The following is a 19,064-nucleotide window of genomic DNA, read 5'->3' on the forward strand; positions in this document are numbered from 1 at the left end:
TATGACTATGGTGAAGTCTCTGAATGTCCCTGCACCTCTAGCTTGTACCCTAGTTCTGTATGTATAAATACATATTTTAAAATAAAAATATTCTGTGGGTTCTTGCTGATGATAGGCTATCATACGCACATACCAGAACAGGCAAGGATACCCTATGTGCTCATTGATGTTATAGTGCCTTCTTCCACCCAGTCTCTTTTTGTGGATATAAATTACTTCTCACAGGTTAGTTTATAACACAAGAGAGATTGAAGTTGTTAAGAGCAGTTGTTATCACTCAGAAAATGAGAAAAGTCCTCTTCTTTGTAATAGTCACAGTGTGTTCACAGCACTTTGTTATTCTGAATTTAATTATTTTATTTAACAACTTATGTTTTGCTTGTTTCTGAAGAATCTTAAGGATCAAAAATGGACTTACCATATAATCATATAATCCAGCAATTCCACTCCTAGGAATCTACCCAAAAGACATAAAAGCACTAATTCAAAAAGGAAAGCTGCACTCCTATGTTTACTGCAGCACTGTTAACAGCAGCCAAGATATGTAAACCACACAAATTCCCCCCACAGAAGAATGGATCAAAATGTCATGGTATATTTACACAATGGAATATTATCAGTGATCGGAAAAGCCAAACTCATGCCACTTGCAGCAACACAGATGTCAAAATAAGTCAGAAAGAAAAAGATAAGTAGCAGATGGTCTCCCTTCTACTTGAAACATAGAGAAACCAAATAAGACATCAAGAAAAAGACAAAACTAGCAAGTTGACCACATACCTGAGGCATACAGCAAAGGAGGAGGAGGGAGGGAGGTCAAAGCAGAGGAGTGAAGAACACAAAGAGATATGGTGATGGTTCGCAGGCGATGTGGTGGTGGGAGCAATAGAGGGACTACAATGGTGTAAGACAATAAAATTAATTACATAAATAAATAAATAATAAAAATCTCTTTGCTTCTATGTCTGTCTGTGACCTTAGAGTTTAGTTTCAATTCAATCAAGCCAAGTAGTTATTAAGCAACTATTATGCACCAGCCCCTCTTCATAGAACTGGGCTATTTTTTTTAAGTGCTAAGTGATCTTATGAAATGTCACTCCCATTATCAATATCTTCCAATTTGAAGAATTTAAATGCAACAACAAATAAATTATAACACAACATAGTCAACACAAGAATAAGACCTTATTAATGGATATTAGTAAAGTAATATACAAAAGGGGAAGAAATGAACCAACAGGAGAGTTGGAGAAGGTTTTCTAGAAGAAGAAAACCCATCTGAGAGCTTTAAAAAGTGAATAAAGTGCAACTTCATAGAAATAGTAGAGTATTATGTTCTAGGGATTAATACCTCCATTGAAGTAACAATGAAGCTAAAAAGACTAAAAGAATCAGCATATTTGGAATTCTGGAATACAGTCAAAAATTTATAGGAACAAGAAGGAAGTTTCAAGAATAAAAGGACTACTAAAACCAGGTAATAAAGCACTGGAACATTGTTTTGCTTAATTTGCCTACCATGGTCCATTCTTCAGCTGGGCAATGACAGTGAGTACCATGAACACATTCTCGCTGTGTCTTGCTGTTGTCAGAGAGGCAAAGTAGACTAGACCTTGCTTTCAAAATCTGTGACTGCATTTAACTTGCCTTGTGATTGAGGAAGCCTTCTTTAAAACATGTTCTGCTTAAATCCTTGAAATATCTGAAATATCTGGTGGGCTCTGCTGGATAACAAGTAGTCAGGTATCACCAAAATAATGTCAAGCAGGTTATACAATAAGCCAGGTCATTAATATGTCTCACAAGCCCGCAGGCCCACCTGAACCACAGCCCCCACCCCCAAATTGCCCTTCTCTGTAAGGAGTCATTATTCCAGGATTTACTGATAGAGAAGACTATCCACATTATCTACAGTTAGCCATCATTGAAATGCTTGTGGTTGACTGCCAATGTAAACAGGTTTATAACCTTTCCATTGGATGAAATGACATCTGCTTTACACTGTGCTTAACATCTGGCTATTCTAACAAAGCATCTAATTATATTTAATGGGTGAGAAATGTCTGATGGATTGTAGCCAAATGTCTGAATAAGACAGTAAAGCATAAAGACAATTTACAGGGATTTTCCTGGTAAGCTTCCAAGGCTAGGGGAAAAGGTGCTATTTTGTCCAGATGTACTATTTAGTGTGCATCCCATCCACAGTAAAGAGAGTTATTAAGCTTCCACACTGAGATACAGGGCTTGGAAGCTCCTAGTACAAACTAGCTGTGTTCTAAGATCACTTGATCCTGAGGGTAAACAGGTTAGTCAAGGGAATTAAGCCATGGACTATAAGAACACCCAACAGTGTCCCACCAATGAGTCTGAAGAGGTGGAAGGCAAGAATATTCAGGCACGAGGTTTAATGAAACAAAGAAGGAAGGGAAATATAAGCAGAGGCAGCAGCATATGCAGAGGTATGGAGACATGAAAAAACAGGATATCTTGTGGGACTGTGCATAGTTCCATAACTGGGAAACAAGAATGCTTTTGTGGTCGTATAAAGAGCTAAACATTAATCCAGGTCTGAGTTACTCAAGATCTTAAAGGGTAAGAAGAGACTTTTTTGCTTATTCCATAAGACCAGGAACCATTGAGGGATGCTCTTCAGAAGAGTGATGTGATCAAAAACATTTGTTTTTTTTTTTTTTAATGGATAGGAGAAACTTAGAAAAGTCAGAGAGCAGTGGTACAATGAGGATTTGGAAAGCTATGAAGCATACATAGGACTGGAGTCCCTGTGTGGCTTTGGGAAAGACCCTGTTCTGTGCTTCATTTTCCTTCCTAGTAAGATAATAGGATTTAACTCAAAAGTATCATCTTTGACCTTCTCAACAGCAACCATGTTTATTTTTCTTGTACTCCATGAAAGAAAATTCCTTAAAAGGAAGTATATGGAGATAGACCTTAGGAAACTCCCAACACATGGAAAAGAACAAGACACAAGGTCATTCAGAATCAAATATCCTACTCAGACAGGCTGGAGCAACCCACCCCCTCCTCAGTGGAGACAAGGCAGAACACTTTGGGGAGCACTCCTCTCGCTGTCTCATCCGCTTGGGATTGCGCCTGGCTCCATTCTTTAAAAGTTGCATCACCTGTTCCTAGGTACAGCCCCTGGAGCATCACTTTCCTATTTTTACATGAACACACTCTCCTTGAAATTAAATAATGTGGGGAAGTATGGTTACAGGGTAACCCAATGTGAACTGGGTTGCCTGTCTGTGGGCCCTCATCCATACACTTAAAATTCAGTTGTACAGCAGGGTAAATAATAGGTTTGTTTACAAAGGGGAAAGAAAAGGAACAACCCACGGAAAGAAAGAGAGAGAGAGAGAGAGAGAGAGAGAGAGATACAAGTTAATTACAACTTCCTACCAGCTCTGCTGACTTGGAACTCCAGTAACACACTGAAAGCTCATCAAGAGCCAAGCAGCCAGCCACCAGCCACGTGATCCAGAGAACCACAGGGTCCAGAGAGAGTGCGGCTCACATAGCTCCCTTATATATCCCAAAAGTCTCAGAATGCCTGCTTAGCTCCGCCCATGGGTCCTTGCATTTCTCTCCATGGTATTGCTGGGAGTTGTAGTTTACTGGAGTAAGGGTTGGAGTCCACAAAACTCTGCAGATTTCCTTCAGGACATCCTTTCCCCCTAACTGTATGACCCTTAATACCTAACAAAATGCAGTGACCAACCTATCTAGAGTTTTCTCTTGCTGTTCCCACATTGTGATATGCCTTACTCTACCTGTTGTATTCTATTTTGCACTGTGTTATCAGGATACAATTTACCAATACTTACACTGCATAATATATGAAATATAAGCTAATTATAATGATATTTTATGTTTTGTGTCTCCTCGCCACACATCCAATAATTTCAAATACCACAAGGCATGGATCTTTGTTTAGTTCACAGAGCAGTACAGTAGCAATTTACTGAAAATTTAATATTTGATAAACATTAGCATTCACTTTGTGTCACTGAATATATGAATATTATTGATTCTAAATCAAACCATCCATTCTATTGGAGATTAGTACTCGGCTAAGTAGGGTTCTGCTGTTGCAGTGGTGATACTGGAACATCAGAAAAATCCTTTCTCCCTGCTCCTTGAGATGAGCAGAGGGGCAGTTGGTAAGCAAAATAATTGAGTACACTGGCTATTCTTGTCTTCTCCCCATTTCCCATTCAGTTCACTGCCCTTATCAACCTACGTTGATAAGTGTGCCCTGTAAGGCATCAGCCAAGACCTTTGTTCCAGCAATGTGAGTCCGGCCATGTCAACTTTAAGGTCAACCTTCCCATGGCTCAGCTTTCACCCTGATATCATTCCATGTGCCTCACATCCCTCATAGATTACTCAAAGCTGAAACTAGTTGTTATTCAGAAGGGGTTTAATCATATCCTTCCTAGTGGAAACTGACTATTGTCAGATTTATTCCTCATATCTTTGATTTGATTCAGTGTTGATGATGATGATGACAATGCTGATTGTCCCAAAGTTCCTAGGTTTGATGGACACTCTTTGAATATTGCAGAGCTAGTAATGATATTACTAATGATGTGGAATGCACCAGGCATTACTGTAAATTAACTAAACTTCACATAAATAATACTGGCATTATCATCGTTCCCATCTTACAGGCATGGAAACTGAGGGACATGGTGATTAATTAAACTCTCCAAAATCAGTTTGAAAGTTTGCAGGTGTCACATTTCCTTCCAACATTTTTCCTCCAAACACTAGATTGCAGTGAGATATATTGTAAGGTATCAGGATATATTGTAAGAACTAAAATTTCACGTGCCACTTTAACAAGTTTGACTCTCACAGAACCCCAAAGCCTTAAGTATGATGGCCACTTCATTCACCAAATGCCCCCTATCCAATAATAGGTAGTTTTTCTCCTGGTCAGGGAAACAATATCAGGGAAAAACAAAAGACCAGATCCTTCCTTCTATATCTGCCTCTTTTACCCATTACAAAGGAAATTCCCTACTTTGAAAGATTTATTTATTTATGCACAGAACTGGGGTACATGCCAGGCATGCAGGGGCAGTGAGAGGATTCACCAGGGGAAGTACACTGCTGAGGGAAGCAGTAGGTAAGACAGGAGAGGTCTGCCACACTATGTGGCTTAGCCCCCTGGCCTGGGATTGAACTTGTGCTGAAGTGATTGCAGCCAGCTTTGCTGTGCTGTTCTTTAACCTGTTGAGCCACTAGAGAGGGCCCAAAATTTCCTACTTTTGCATCTGTTATTGTGGTCACCACAACACAATTATTTGAAGTCATCATTCAGCAATGAAGTCATCATTTATTCAGTATTATCAAGTAATTGATTCTACTTATTCCAGAAGCTGATCACTTTTTCTAAAAAAATGTATTATGCTCATGGATCTGTAGATTAGGAATTAATTAAGATGTAGAGACTCTGGACCCTCCCTGGTGGTGCAGCCAGTTAAAGCATAGCACTAAGAAGCTAAAGCCACTCAGCATGAGTTAGATACCCACCCCGGAGCTGACCCACATGGCCAGGAGACCTCTCCTGACTCGCCCACTGCTCCCCTCAGCAGTGTACTTCATTGATCTGCCTGTTCCACTCCCCACTCTGTCTCTCATGAATCCTCCCACCACCCTGCACCTCTGGCCTGTACCCGAATTCTGTATATATGTAGAGACTCTGAATATATATGTAGAGACTCTGACTTGTCTTTGTACAATATTATCTGATGTTTTAATTCAGATCACTTAACAGGTAAGAGTTTCATTTATCTAGTGACATCTTTACACAAATATTTGGCAGCTGATGCTGCATATCGGTTGAAACACAGTGACAACTGCTGAATGAAATACCTACAATAAATTCTACATCATGGTAGCCACAGTTTCTCATATGGGAGCTTAGTACTTCAAGCACAAATTTTCTGCCCAAGAAAGCAGAAATCTAAAAGTAATATGGCAGCAGTGCTACTACATTCTGTGGTTATAAATGAGTCATAAATCCACCCAGGTTCAGGAGAAGGAGGAATATATTCTACCTCTTGAATGGATAAGTAGAACATTCTCTAAAAGCATTTGGAGAATGAAAATTATTATAAGCTTCTTTGGAAAAAATACATTCTATTACATGGAACACTGTAGAATTCTTCCAAACATTTTGTTCTCTTAAATTGGTAATATGAATATTCTTACTATTTCCTCTTTTTCAATAAGAAAACTAAGATCCATAAAATGCAATACCCAGAATAATTCATTGGTGAATTCTACAAAGTGTTTAATACATACATACACACACACACACACTTTTATTTTTTATATTTATATAGACTAGGATACAAGCCAGAGGTACAGGGGCAGTGAGAGTCTTCACCAGAGACAGAGTGGGGAACAGAATAGGCAGAGCAAGAAAGTACACTGCTGAAGGGAGCAGCAGGTGGGTCAGGAAAGGTCTGCCATACCATGTGGATCACCTCCAGGACCAGGGATCAAACTTGCACTGAAGCTGCTGTGGCTAGCTTGCAGTGCTGCATCCTAATTGGTTGTGCCACATGGGAGGGATGCATTAATAAATATTAATTCTCACAACTTATTCCAAAAGATTATACCATGGAAACACTTCCCAAATTCATTTTTTGAAACTACTATCATACTGATAAGAAGCCAGTAAAAGACATCACCCAAAAGTTATAGATCACTATCTTCTATGTAGGTAAACAGAAATGCTTAGCAAAACACTAATAAATTGAGTCCAGCAACATATAAGAGAATATATATCATGATCCAACATGATATGCCCAGGAAATGGTCTAACATACAAAACTTTATTAATGTAATATACCATATCAATTGAATAAATGACAAAAAATCATATGGTCTTCTGAAAAGATATAGAAAAATCATTTGATCCATTTATGATAAAATTACTCAGCTAACCATAACATATGATAACTTCCTCAAACTAATGAAGGACATGTATTAAATCTATACAGCTATAATCACAATTAATGGTAAAAGACTGAATCTTTTCACCCAAAGATGACAAATAAGACAAGAATGTTTGCTTCTACCACTGTTATGTAAAATTGTATGAAGGTTCGAGTTAGGGCAATTCCCCTAATATATAGGGCAGTTATCCTTTCAATTACCAGATTAAAAAGGAGGAAAAAAACAAAAACAATTTATTTGTAGATGATACAATCATTATGTAGGAATGTATATGGATCCACTGAAATCCTATTAAAGCTAATAAAAAACACTCAGCAAGGTTGGTAATATTATATTTCCATATATTAACAATGAGAAAAATGAAAGTGAAATAATAAAATAATTTCTACCTAACAACCTCAAACAGAATAAAATACTTAGGAGTTCATTTTATTTAAAAAGTACATGATTTGTACACTTAAAACTAAAAAACATTATTAAAAGCAATTAAATGAGACCTAAATATATTAAAAGATAAACTATGTTCATAGGTTACAAAATTGAATTAAAATAGCAATATTCTCTAAATTGAGATTATCTCGATAATTCAGTGTAATCTTTATTAAAATCCCAGTTGATTTATCTGCAGAAATGGATAACCTAATCCTAATATTCATAAGTAAAAGCAAGGCAGACCAGTCATGAACAAGAACACAGTCAGAGGGTCAAAACTTCCTAATTACAAAGTAACTACAGACTTTAAATAATCAAGAGTATTAGAATAGACAGATAAATGAAATAAGATTAATGGTCAAGAAATAAAGCCCCACATTTATGGTCAACTAATTTTTAATTAGGAGGCCAAGACAATTTATTGGGAAAAGAACACTATTTGCAAATGTGCCAGTACAACTAGATATCTATAGGAAAAAGAACAGTTTCTTCATTACATATCCCCAAATTGACTTAGAATGTATTATAGATACACAAGTTAGAGCTGAAACCATAAAACAGGGTCCTCACGAGCTTGGATTAAGTAAAATATTATTAGATTTATGCATAAAGTCAAGTGACAAAAAATATATAAATTAGACTTCTTAAAAAAAAAAAGAAACCTGGCCCTCCCTGGTGGCGCAGCGGGTTAAAGCACGGCACTAAGCTAAAGCCTCTGAAGCATGAATTCGATTCCCGCCTGCCCCGGAGGTGACCACATGGCGCGGCAGAGCTCTCTTGACCCGCCCGCTGCTCCCCTCAGCAGTGTACTTCATGGATCTGCCTGTTCTGCTCCCCATTCTGTCTCTGGTAAATCCTCTCACCACCCTGCAACTCTGGCCTGTACCCCAGTTCTGTATGTATAAATAAATAAATATTTAAAAAAGAAACCTAGTGCTTTTGAGGATAACTTCAAGAAAGTGAAGACAATGCAGAATGAGAGAAAACATGAGCAAACTGTATGGATCTGTATCTAGAATATAAAAAGTACTCTTTCAATTGAATATTATAAAAAGACAAATAACCCAATTTTAAAATGGGCAAATATTTTTAATAGACATTTCCTCAAAGAAGATATATACATGTCTAGGATGGTTATAATCAAAAAGATCTATAATAACGTTTGTTGATGAGAATGTCAAGATTGGAGCCCTGAGACATTGCTGGTGGGAATTTTAAACAGTACAGTTCCTTTGGAAAAAAATGTTTGGCGGTTTTTTTTAAAAAGTTAAACAAACAGTTATTGTTTGACCCAGCAAATTTACTACTAAACTTTAGCCATGAAAATAAAGACATATATCTACACAGAAAACTACACACTTATTCATAGCAGCTTTATCCATGATAGTAAAAATGTAAAAATAGCAGCTGAATAAATAAGTTCAATGGAATAAGTTAAATACTGAAATATTATCTGGAAATAAAAAGGAGTAGAATAGTAACAAGGATGAACCTTGAAAATATTTGACCAAGTAAAAGAAACCAGATATAACGATGACAAGTTGTATGAACCCAGCATTTGTAAACCCAGAAAGAAGTTAGAGAAATAATTGCACACAACTGGGGGAGGGATGACTGATAATTGTTACAGGCAAAATTTGGGGATGATAAATATGTTCTATATTTAACTGTAGCACAATTATCAGATATTCAAAAAAAATATTAAATTGCACATTTTAAATGAATCAGTTGTATGGTGTGTAAATTACAACCCAATAATGTTCATCTATTTAAAAGAAAAACATTTAAAATATTTAAAATTAATGACTAAATTAAATTATTTTTTTTATTTCTTGAAATTTTTGATTGAGATTCTTCCCCAACAAGTAGCAAAAGTTTGCATGTGAAGAAAGCAATTATTGGTGCTTAGAAACTTAGAGAAAATAAGCCCTGTTCTCAAACTAAAATTTCATGTACAAAAATGAACAATGATGTGAAAAATAGAGAAATAAATTAAGCTAATTTGTCATAAAAAAAAAGAATCAGTCACAATCTTGAAAAAAAGTTCATGTTACTAAAATTCTCACTTGCTGCCTTTCCCTCAGAAGCATGCAGTAGCCCCCGCTGCCACTTTGTAGGACCAATGTGAAAAAATAAAACCAAAGAGTGTGAAGTGAAGTGATTAAAACAAGTTTAAAATGCTTTTCAAACATCCACCATGCTGCGGGGAGTCCTGCCTAAGTCCTCATCTAAGAGAGGAAGCACCTGGTGACCCTGGGTTGAGTGTTACAAAGTGACACCGTCAGGTGTAGTATCTGGTTCTTATATGCATCCCTCTCCCCCTAGACCAGCCTCCCGGCCACAAGCTATTTATTTTCAGAAGACCATACCTGTCTCCTAGCAAATTACAGAAATCGATTTCCTTGGCAATCCATGCATGTGGTTTTATAGATCAATTAGGTTTCAAAATACACTGTAAATTTCCACATTTACTACTTTAGAATATTGATCATATCTGTCAAAGCTTTAGTCCAGGCCAGAAATTCTTACTTGACATGGTTGACTAAAAAAAGATTAAGAAAGTATCTTAAGTAGCCACCAAATTCAACATCCAATTATCCATTGGCAGGATTTTTTTTTTTTTAATCTCTCAATAGATAACAAAAAAACAGTAGAGACCACAATCAAAGAGTATAATTCACATGAAATGTAGACTTAGTGACTGCAAAACTTGTGAGGACAAATGTTTGTTTAAAAGAAGGTCAAGTTAGTTATTTTTCTATCTGTGGTCAATTGTAGTATGCGGCATTATTACTTAAAAGGAAAGAACTTCTACAAGTATGAACTGATAGACTTCTTAGACTGGGAGTATCTGTGGGTTGTAAATTTGGGCATTTATATTGAGGGTCTGAAATGTATCTGGTCAAAAATGTTAGATTCCAGTCAATCTCATTAGTCCAAGTCAGACCAAAAGAAAACAGATCAGCACGTCCATCCTTCCTCTTTATAAGGCACAGTGTGAGTAGGAGGTGACTTTCGTGTTTAATTTAAATCTAAAGCATGCACATCCGGCCCTCCCTGGTGGTGCAGCGGGTTAAAGCACAGCACAAAGAAGCTTAAGCCACTTCCACATGAATTGGATCTCCGCCTGCCCTGAAGGAGACCACATGGAGTGGCAGACCTCTCCTGACCCGCCCACTGCTCCCCTCAGCAGTGTACTTCATGGATCTGCCTGTTTTGCTCCCCACTCTATCCCTGGTGAATCCTCTCGCCGTCCCTGCACCTCTGGCCTGTACCCCAGTTCTGTATGAATAAATAAATAAATCCTTTAAAAAAAAAAAAAAAAAGCATGCACATCCATCTTGTGTACACTGAGTCCTCCCACCCTTCCTCTGATGGTGACTTCTTCTGGAGACTCTTACCTCATTCACTTCTTCATGGAGTTGTCCAGTGTCAGGGGACTACGTTAGATAGCAAAACTTAATGATGCAAAGTTGTGCAACGTTTGTGGATGTTAACAGCTTGCATCTAGGATTGTGATCCCGACAGTCTTTATCAAACAGTGTAGAGGCGGGGCCTCCCTTTTGGTGCAAGCGGTTAACACAGAGCAATTATGAAAATGTCCGCAGCCACTGCAAAACGAGTTTGATCGCCAGCCAGGGAGGTGACACACGTGGCATAGTAGACCTCTCCTGTCTCTCCCGCTGCTCCCCTCAGCAGTATATTTCAGTACAACTGCTTGTCCTGCTCCCTACTCTGTCTCTGGTGAATCTTCTCACCTCCCGGCATCTCTGGCCTACATCCCAGCTCTTGTATGCATAAATAAATAAATATTTTAAAAAACAGTGAAGGGATGTAGTAAATAGACCGTCACATTGAAGTTTATATAGTTACCTCTATGATATTCACACAACAAAGTGTCTACCTAATAACACATTTCTTACACCATGCATGGCTTTATACTCACATTAGCATCTACTTTATTCTTTGAGCAATGACCATTGACCCTTTCTTTCCTTTTTATTCCCCCATGAGGCCCAAGTCACATAAGTAAAATAAGAACCAACATTCCAAGTCGTCTAACATGTGATGTTTTATATTGTGTGCATTTCTCTTTTCACTCTGTGTACATTTTACTCTTTGCAAGGCCTGTCATAGGACAGAGTGTCCAACGAATGAATGAATCAAAGTGAAGAACAGAAGAGAAGGGTATGTGCTGAGCACAGTAACACACAGACCCTTCATTTTAAGGATCAGTTTTGTTTTGTTTTTTTTTTAGGATTTATTTATTTATATACATACAGAACTGGAGTACAGGCCAGAGGCACAGGGGTGGTGAAACGTTTTCCCAGAGACAGAGTGGAGTGCAGAACAGGCAGAACGAAAATGTACACTGCTGAAGGGAGCAGCAGGCAGGTTAGGAGAGATCTGCCTCACCAAGTGGGTCAGCTCCTGGGCAGGGATGAACTCACATGAAAGCAGCTGAGGTTGAGGCTAGCTTCGCAGTGCTGTGTCCTAACCTGTTGCATCATCAAGGAGGGCCCTAAGGATTCATTCTTGCGGCAGATTGGGGTGCAGACTTCCCAGGGACCCCCTCAGAGTTTCCACGGCAGGAGCAAGAACAGCCTACCCCCAGGTTTCCTTCCCTCCACAGGTGGTATTTTCATCAAGCTAAAGCCCACAAGCTAGTCTTCAGCTAACCGAGCACATGAGGGGACCTGCGTGGGGGTAATGCATGGTTGTCTCTGCCCAGACAAGGGCTCTCTGACACTTCTCAGGAGGAGAGTTGGGGTCATGGTCTCATTAGTTTTGTAACCTGATTGCTTAAAAATATTTCTCTAATTCATAGTTCACATACCCTTCTATGTTCATTTACAGAAACAGGACAATTTCCCTCTCTCTAGTCCCCTGAAAAACCACAAACCAGGTAGGGTCTCCCTAAGTGGGTCAGCCACAGACCTATGTAAGCCCAGGACTCTCGAAAGCACATGAAGATCCGCATTGAGTCCTCAAGGTCCCTTTCTGTGCTCTATCCCTCCACCCTTTTCCTTCTTCTTCTTCTTCTTTTTTTAATATTTATGTATTTATACATGCAAGAACTGGAGCATAGGCCAGAGGTGTGGGAGAGGGTGAGAGGATTCACCACAGGGAAAGTGAGGAGCAAAACAGGGATATCTCTAAAATACACTGCTGAGGGGAACAATGGGCGGGTAAGGAGAGGTCTACTGTATCATGTGGGTCACCTCCCTGGATGGGGATTCGAACTTGTGCTTAGTGGCTGGGATCAACTTCATAGTGCTGTGTTTTAATCCTTTTAACCTGTGTGCCACCAGGGTGGGTTCCACTCTTCCTTCTTCTATTGTTTTTATTTCTCCTTACTCACTCAAGCATCATTTCCAATCTCTTCTACCTCTTCCAATCTCAGTCCATGCTCAACAGCCTGCCCTTCATTTAAACCCTCCTGCTGTTCATTCTCAGATGAAGCATTTTCATCTTCCTCTTATAGAAGATAGTCCATAGGGCCCATGCCCTCCTCGGGGCACACCTGACCACCATCCTCTAAGACTCTTTCCAGATAAAGTCTTTATTCACTACTGTAGCAATCAACCAAATTGAGATCATACTTTTAAAACCTGCACAGTTCTGCTTTTGGACATGGCTTCAGGTCTCCAATGCCATGACAATCAAATATGATCAAAAAGATTTAAAACAAACTTGCCTTATACTGTGGTGATTCTACCTCTTCCATCTATGCTAGAGAGGTCTATAAAATAATAATAAAAAAATGACTGTGTATTTGTTGTAAAGAAAAAATAATATCAGCAATAAAAGCATAAATAGAGCCCATATTATTTATGAAGCTTATAATGACAAATGCTAAGTGCATTGGAATGTATTAAAAAGCAAGATACGGGCCCTCCCTGGTGGCGCAGCGGGTTAAAGCACAGCACAAAGAAGCTTAAGCCACTTCCGCATGAGTTCAATTCCCGCCTGCCCCGGAAGTGTCAACATGGCGTGGCAGACCTCTCCTGACCCGCCCACTGCTCCTCTCAGCAGTGTACTTCGTCTATCTGCCTGTTATGCTCCCCGCTCTGCCTCTGGTGAATCCTCTCACCCTCCGCATCTCTGGCCTGTACCCCAGTTCTGTACGAATAAATAAATAAATCTTTACAAAAAAAAAAAAAAAAAGCAAGATACAAAACTGCCTGCTAACTACATTCAAAAGTTTGTATAATACACAGAGAAAAAGGACACTAAATGATGCTCCTCGCCATAGGCTTCATGTATGATACTGATTAGCTGTCACCTCTACAGTAGAGGCCTGGGCTGGCTTTCAGAGTTGCTGGACAAACACCCAAGTACAGGGGAGCTTCTCTTTTCTGCCTCCTTATGTGGTTTGGACAAGAGGTTTATAACTTTGCTGTCTGTGCACAGGTCAGATGCCCACATGGCTGTGATCACCTTCTTGTCCAAACCAGTTTTCAAAAATCGACTTTTCTCTGGTTTGGATTTAATGCCTGGCTGAATGTTGTCTGCTTCCCTTTGCTCCCGTTTATTCTGTCTTCTAATTTTATTAATTCCAAACCTTAATCCTCTCCAGAATGCTGAGCCCACCCCAGCTCCCCAAGTTTCATTGTGAGGAGAACTGCTAACTGTGTTGTAAAAATATAAGAGAAGCCCTCCCTGGTGGTGCAGCGGGTTAAAGCACAGCACTGAGAAGCTAAAGCCACTTCCGCATGAGTTCGATTCCCGCCTGCCCCGGAGGTGATCACATGGCGCGGCAGACCTCTCCTGACCCGCCCGCTGCTCCCCTCAGCAGTGTACTTAGTCGATCTGCCTGTTCTGCTCCCCAGTCTGTCTCTAGTGAAGCTTCTCACCACCCCTGAGCCTCTGGTCTGTACCCCAATTCTGTATGTACAAATAAATAAATCTTTCAAAAAAATATATATAAGAGAGATGGAGGCCCATGACAGAGTAAAAGGAGAGGGAGAAAAAAGTGGCGTGAGGCTTGGGACTCAAGGATGACTAGTCCTCTAAAGATAGAGTAGGTGGAAATGGTGGTGGCTGGGGACTCCCAGGAGTTCTGTGGATGATGAGAATATAGCACAAGCTGACGGAATAGAAGCCTCAGCTCAAACATCTGCTGTTCCCTTTTTTGAGTTCTCATGATTCTGGTTTAGCTTCTTCAAGGGTAATCATAGTTCTGGGTCTGGATGACTGAATTGCCATGCAGTCTGTAGCCTGAAGTGGCTCTTGCATGGCAGCTCTTTCACCCTACAAATGCCCAGGCAGCAGAAGTGATAAAGCACATTCCAAACACAGTTAGGAAATCCTACGGTAATCTGTGATAACACATCTGTGTTATCAGACGCTAGGCACCTGCAGAGGAAACACAGCAGGAAGCTGTTTGCAAATATGTAAAGTCTTGTCAAAGGATGCCTTGTGCAGAAGTAACAGACAGTAGCTGATCTGGAAATGCTGCTGTAATCTAACAACTCTTACTGATTACCTAAAACTTTCAGACACTTTTCATGTAATTATCACAATGCCATGGTAGGTGTTATTATCTTTTTACTTACCAGATGCCTGAGTCAAAAGAAATTAAGATAAAACACAATGTCACGCACCTACTGATTCTTATGTCAGCCAGTCCCAGAACAGGCATTGAGGAAGCTGACTAATGAATGTTTCTTTGGGGGGAGGAGAACCTCTTGACTGATATTCTATTGGAAGGATAGTATCCCTATTCTCTCCTTCAGCAGTAATTGCATGGTTATGAATCTTATCTTCTTTTAGAATGGCAATCTCTATAAAGACTAGGATGGGGCTGCAATTTATCTTTACCCACATAATATTGAACTAATTTACACAAGAAACCAATAATTAGCCTTCTAACTCTCCAAGTTAGGAAGTAGTTAAAAGATCATTTACTTCTTAAAGTGCCACCCTGATCAATAGTGAATTAGCAAAAGATATGAAATCAGTCTCAAAATAATTTGCCTGGAGAGTACTAATCTATACAAGGCATATTCAGAATCTACATCTACTCAGAAAGTCATCTGCCCAGAAGGGCAATGGGTCTAGAGAAACATTTCATACACATGAAAGTCCATTGAGTCTCCCCTCCCAGAACTCCAATTCATTCTTCTAAGCCTAGAATATAGGAGTATTTTGGCATATTCAGTTCTCATTACACTTAACATATATAACTTAAGCTACAAAAAAAAAACATATTCTCAGATATATTATCTATGAAATGGTGTATGTAGAAGTCTGAAGCAGGCATGAGAGTGGCTAGGTTAACCTCAATTAAAGGTCATCTTGTATTCCCATGCAAATGTGACTGTCATGAAATTTGCTCACCACCCAGGACAGGATTCATTCTGCAGTGACAACCACTTGAATTCTGAGCTGCATGTCTACCTGTGTAATCTTGTAGAGGTGAAGACAGATGCACGTCATGCTCCATCACAGCTAGGCAGTAATGCATACAACAGCAAGCAACAAGCATCAAAACACCATACTCTGCAGAGATGCAAAGTCACTGCGTAATTATATGCACAGTAATAATATCATGAGGAAGAAATGCCAAAACTAAAGTTTAGAATCCACAAATACAAAGGGAAAAACTGAGTTTTGAGATACTACTTGGAGAGAAGCAGAGAGAAACTAGAGATTTCATATAGCTGCATTTTTAAACTTTATTCAGCCATAAAAATTTAATGAGTATGGCCCTCCCTGGTGGCTCAGTGGGTTAAAGCACAGCACTAAGAAGCTTAAGCCACTTCCGCATGAGTTCAATTCCCGCCTGCCCCAGAGGAGATCCACATGGCGAGGCAGACCTCTCCTGACCCGCCCGCTGCTCCCCTCAGCAGTGTACTTTATTTATCTGCCTGTTCTGCTCCCCGTTCTGTCTCTGGTGAATTCTCTCACCCTCCACATCTCTGGCCTGTACCCCAGTTCTATATGAATAAATAAATCTTTTTTAAAAAATTTAATGAGTAGGGGTTAAGGCTGAGCACCCTCACACATACAACATGAGCTTGATCCCCAGCCAGGAGTAGACCCATGTATGGAGCAACGGATCTCCCCTGTCTTGCCTGCTGCTTCCCTCAACAGTGTATTTCAATAGATTCACCTGTTCTACTCCCCACTTTGTCTCTGATGAGTCCTCTTATCCTCCACACCTCTGGCCTACACTCTAGTTGTTCTATGCAAAAAAATAAATAAATATTAAAAAAAAAAACTACTATTGGGCCATCCCTGGTGGCACAGCAGGTTAAAGCACAACTATCTGCAGCCACTGCAGCACCAAGTTCGATCCCCGACCAGGAAGCTGACCCACATGTATGGCAGACCTCTCCTGACCCTTTCACTGTTCCCCTCAGCAATGTATTGTAGTAGATCTGCCTGTTCTGCTCCCCACTCTGTCTCTGGTGAATCTTCTCACCCCCTGAACCTCCAGCCTGTACCCTAGTTATTGTATGCATAAATAAATAAATCTTTAAAAGAAAGAAACTACCATTTATAGTTTTTTTTTAATTCCATGTTTCTAATTGTCTAGATGCCCTAATTTTCCTCAATGAATAAGTTTACAAGCAAATATTCTAATACAGACTTTAAAGTGAGTATATACTAACACTGCCTTTATCCTTTTCTTTTTTTTTTTTAATATTGATGTTCTGTGACATATTTGCCTGAGGATCAAAATGACTGTATTGACATAAGTCGTGAGTAGGTGAAATTTAGGTCTTATTATTGGATAAATTGCATAATTTTATTAACTTCTAGAAGCCTCATTGTAAAAATGGAACTGCTAGGCTTTCTTGACTGCCACTATGACAGCCGTGCTCCTGGAAGGACGAAGAAAAGAGACCCAGGCTGCGCCTCCTTTCTCTTATTTTCTTCTTGCCATGTTCCTATGAAAAGAAATTTCAGACTCCAGTCATCACTTTCTGTGAGCCCATGCTGTCTGCATTTGTGGGTCCTTGAAATCACATTTAGCTTCCATTTCCTCCAAACACGTATTTTGGTCTACCCAGATGTGAAGTTTCAGGACACAACATCCATCCACCTCCTGGCACATTTTAAGCAAAGAAATCAGAGTGACACAGTAGTGACATACCACTACTATAATTATTAATATTCACCCTCAAAAATAATGATTAATGAAACACAAATAAATCTCACTGATCTCCAGATAGCAGTACTTTGAGAACCAAAAGAATAGCTTCTACTTTGTTAGGCAGAAAAGTTGCTCTGATCCTTACTAAGAAATTATAGGCTTTCTGAGACATATTTGACAACCACAAAAAAATAGATTTCCATATTTTAAAAACCAGATGAACAATGTGTAATTTAAGGCATACTTATGTCAGAAAAAAATCTTCCACTCCCTCATTATGTAATTCACATTTCGGCGCCAGCCCCATGACATATGATCCATGAGTGACAGATTAAAAGGAAATGGGAAATCACATGCTTGCTTTATTCCAAAAGGAATAAAAAATTTACATGAACCCACTGGGTAAAAAAGGCCTTTATTATTTTTAGAATCATTTTTGGCTGAAAAGAGTTTTTCTGGCTTCTCTCAATAAACTTTTCAAAAACATGTTAGGTCAGCAAACTCATAGCATGAGCCCCACCCCACCCTGAAACAAAGGTTCCCAAGAAAACTTCCAATTTTCTAATCCCTCTTCCCTGGTCACAGGAGAATCGCCACTCTGATTAGTTAGCAACCACAATTTCTAATAACTTTCCATAGGTGAGTTATGATGCTGTCTATTAGGGTAAACGTCCCTAAAGGGAGAAATGGCCAGATTTCAGAAATGCACCCTGCACTGGGAACACTGAAGTTCTGCAGCAGACTGAATCCAGACTTCAGCATCCCAAGAGAAACTTTGTCCATCCTGCCCATCCCTGGCAAAATCGACAGCAGTGCCATCCAGAACTCAGAGGATGGTGGCTGATAGTCACAAGACATTTTATTTTGCACTCTTTCTTTCCAAGAAATATAGAAGCAATTAAAGAAGTAAATTTCACAAAATTATTATAATTAAAATAAGCACAGCCAGGGCATGTTCATGTTAATTTAGGATAGAAACTCATCTTTTGTTAGACTGTTCAGTTCTATGAAAATTTTCTAAGACTGATGCTAATCATCTGAAAGCTTCTAGGGTGTCCCTGGAAACACATTCCTCCACTATTATTAGGGTACATTCACAGATAATCCCCAAATCCTTATGACCATATCCAGAGTCTATAATATCTCTCTTCTGGGTACTCTTCTTACATCCAGAGTCTATAATATCTCTCTGCTGGGTTTATTTTATTGATTCTTAACAGCAGTTCAAAGAGTTTTCAGTTTATTCTGTGTTTTAAATATAAATAAAATATAAGAAATTTAATATAGTAATCAGTCTAATGCGTATAAATTCATTTTTCATTTTACATTCTGGTTTAATTTTACATGTCTCTTATGATTAGTATGACCGTTTTTAAAATAAGTAACTTAGAAATAATGTAAGATTCACTAAAATCACTTCCAGGTAAATACCAGCTTAGCACGTCATTTAGATACCTGTGTTCATAATAATATTATTCACAAGAATCAAAAGGTGGAAGTTTTTGATCCTACAGGTTCATCAACCTACAAATGG

This window comes from Condylura cristata, unplaced genomic scaffold (assembly GCF_000260355.1).
Source record: "Condylura cristata isolate star-nosed mole 26May11 unplaced genomic scaffold, ConCri1.0 scaffold00002, whole genome shotgun sequence".
Taxonomy (NCBI): Eukaryota; Metazoa; Chordata; class Mammalia; order Eulipotyphla; family Talpidae; genus Condylura; species Condylura cristata.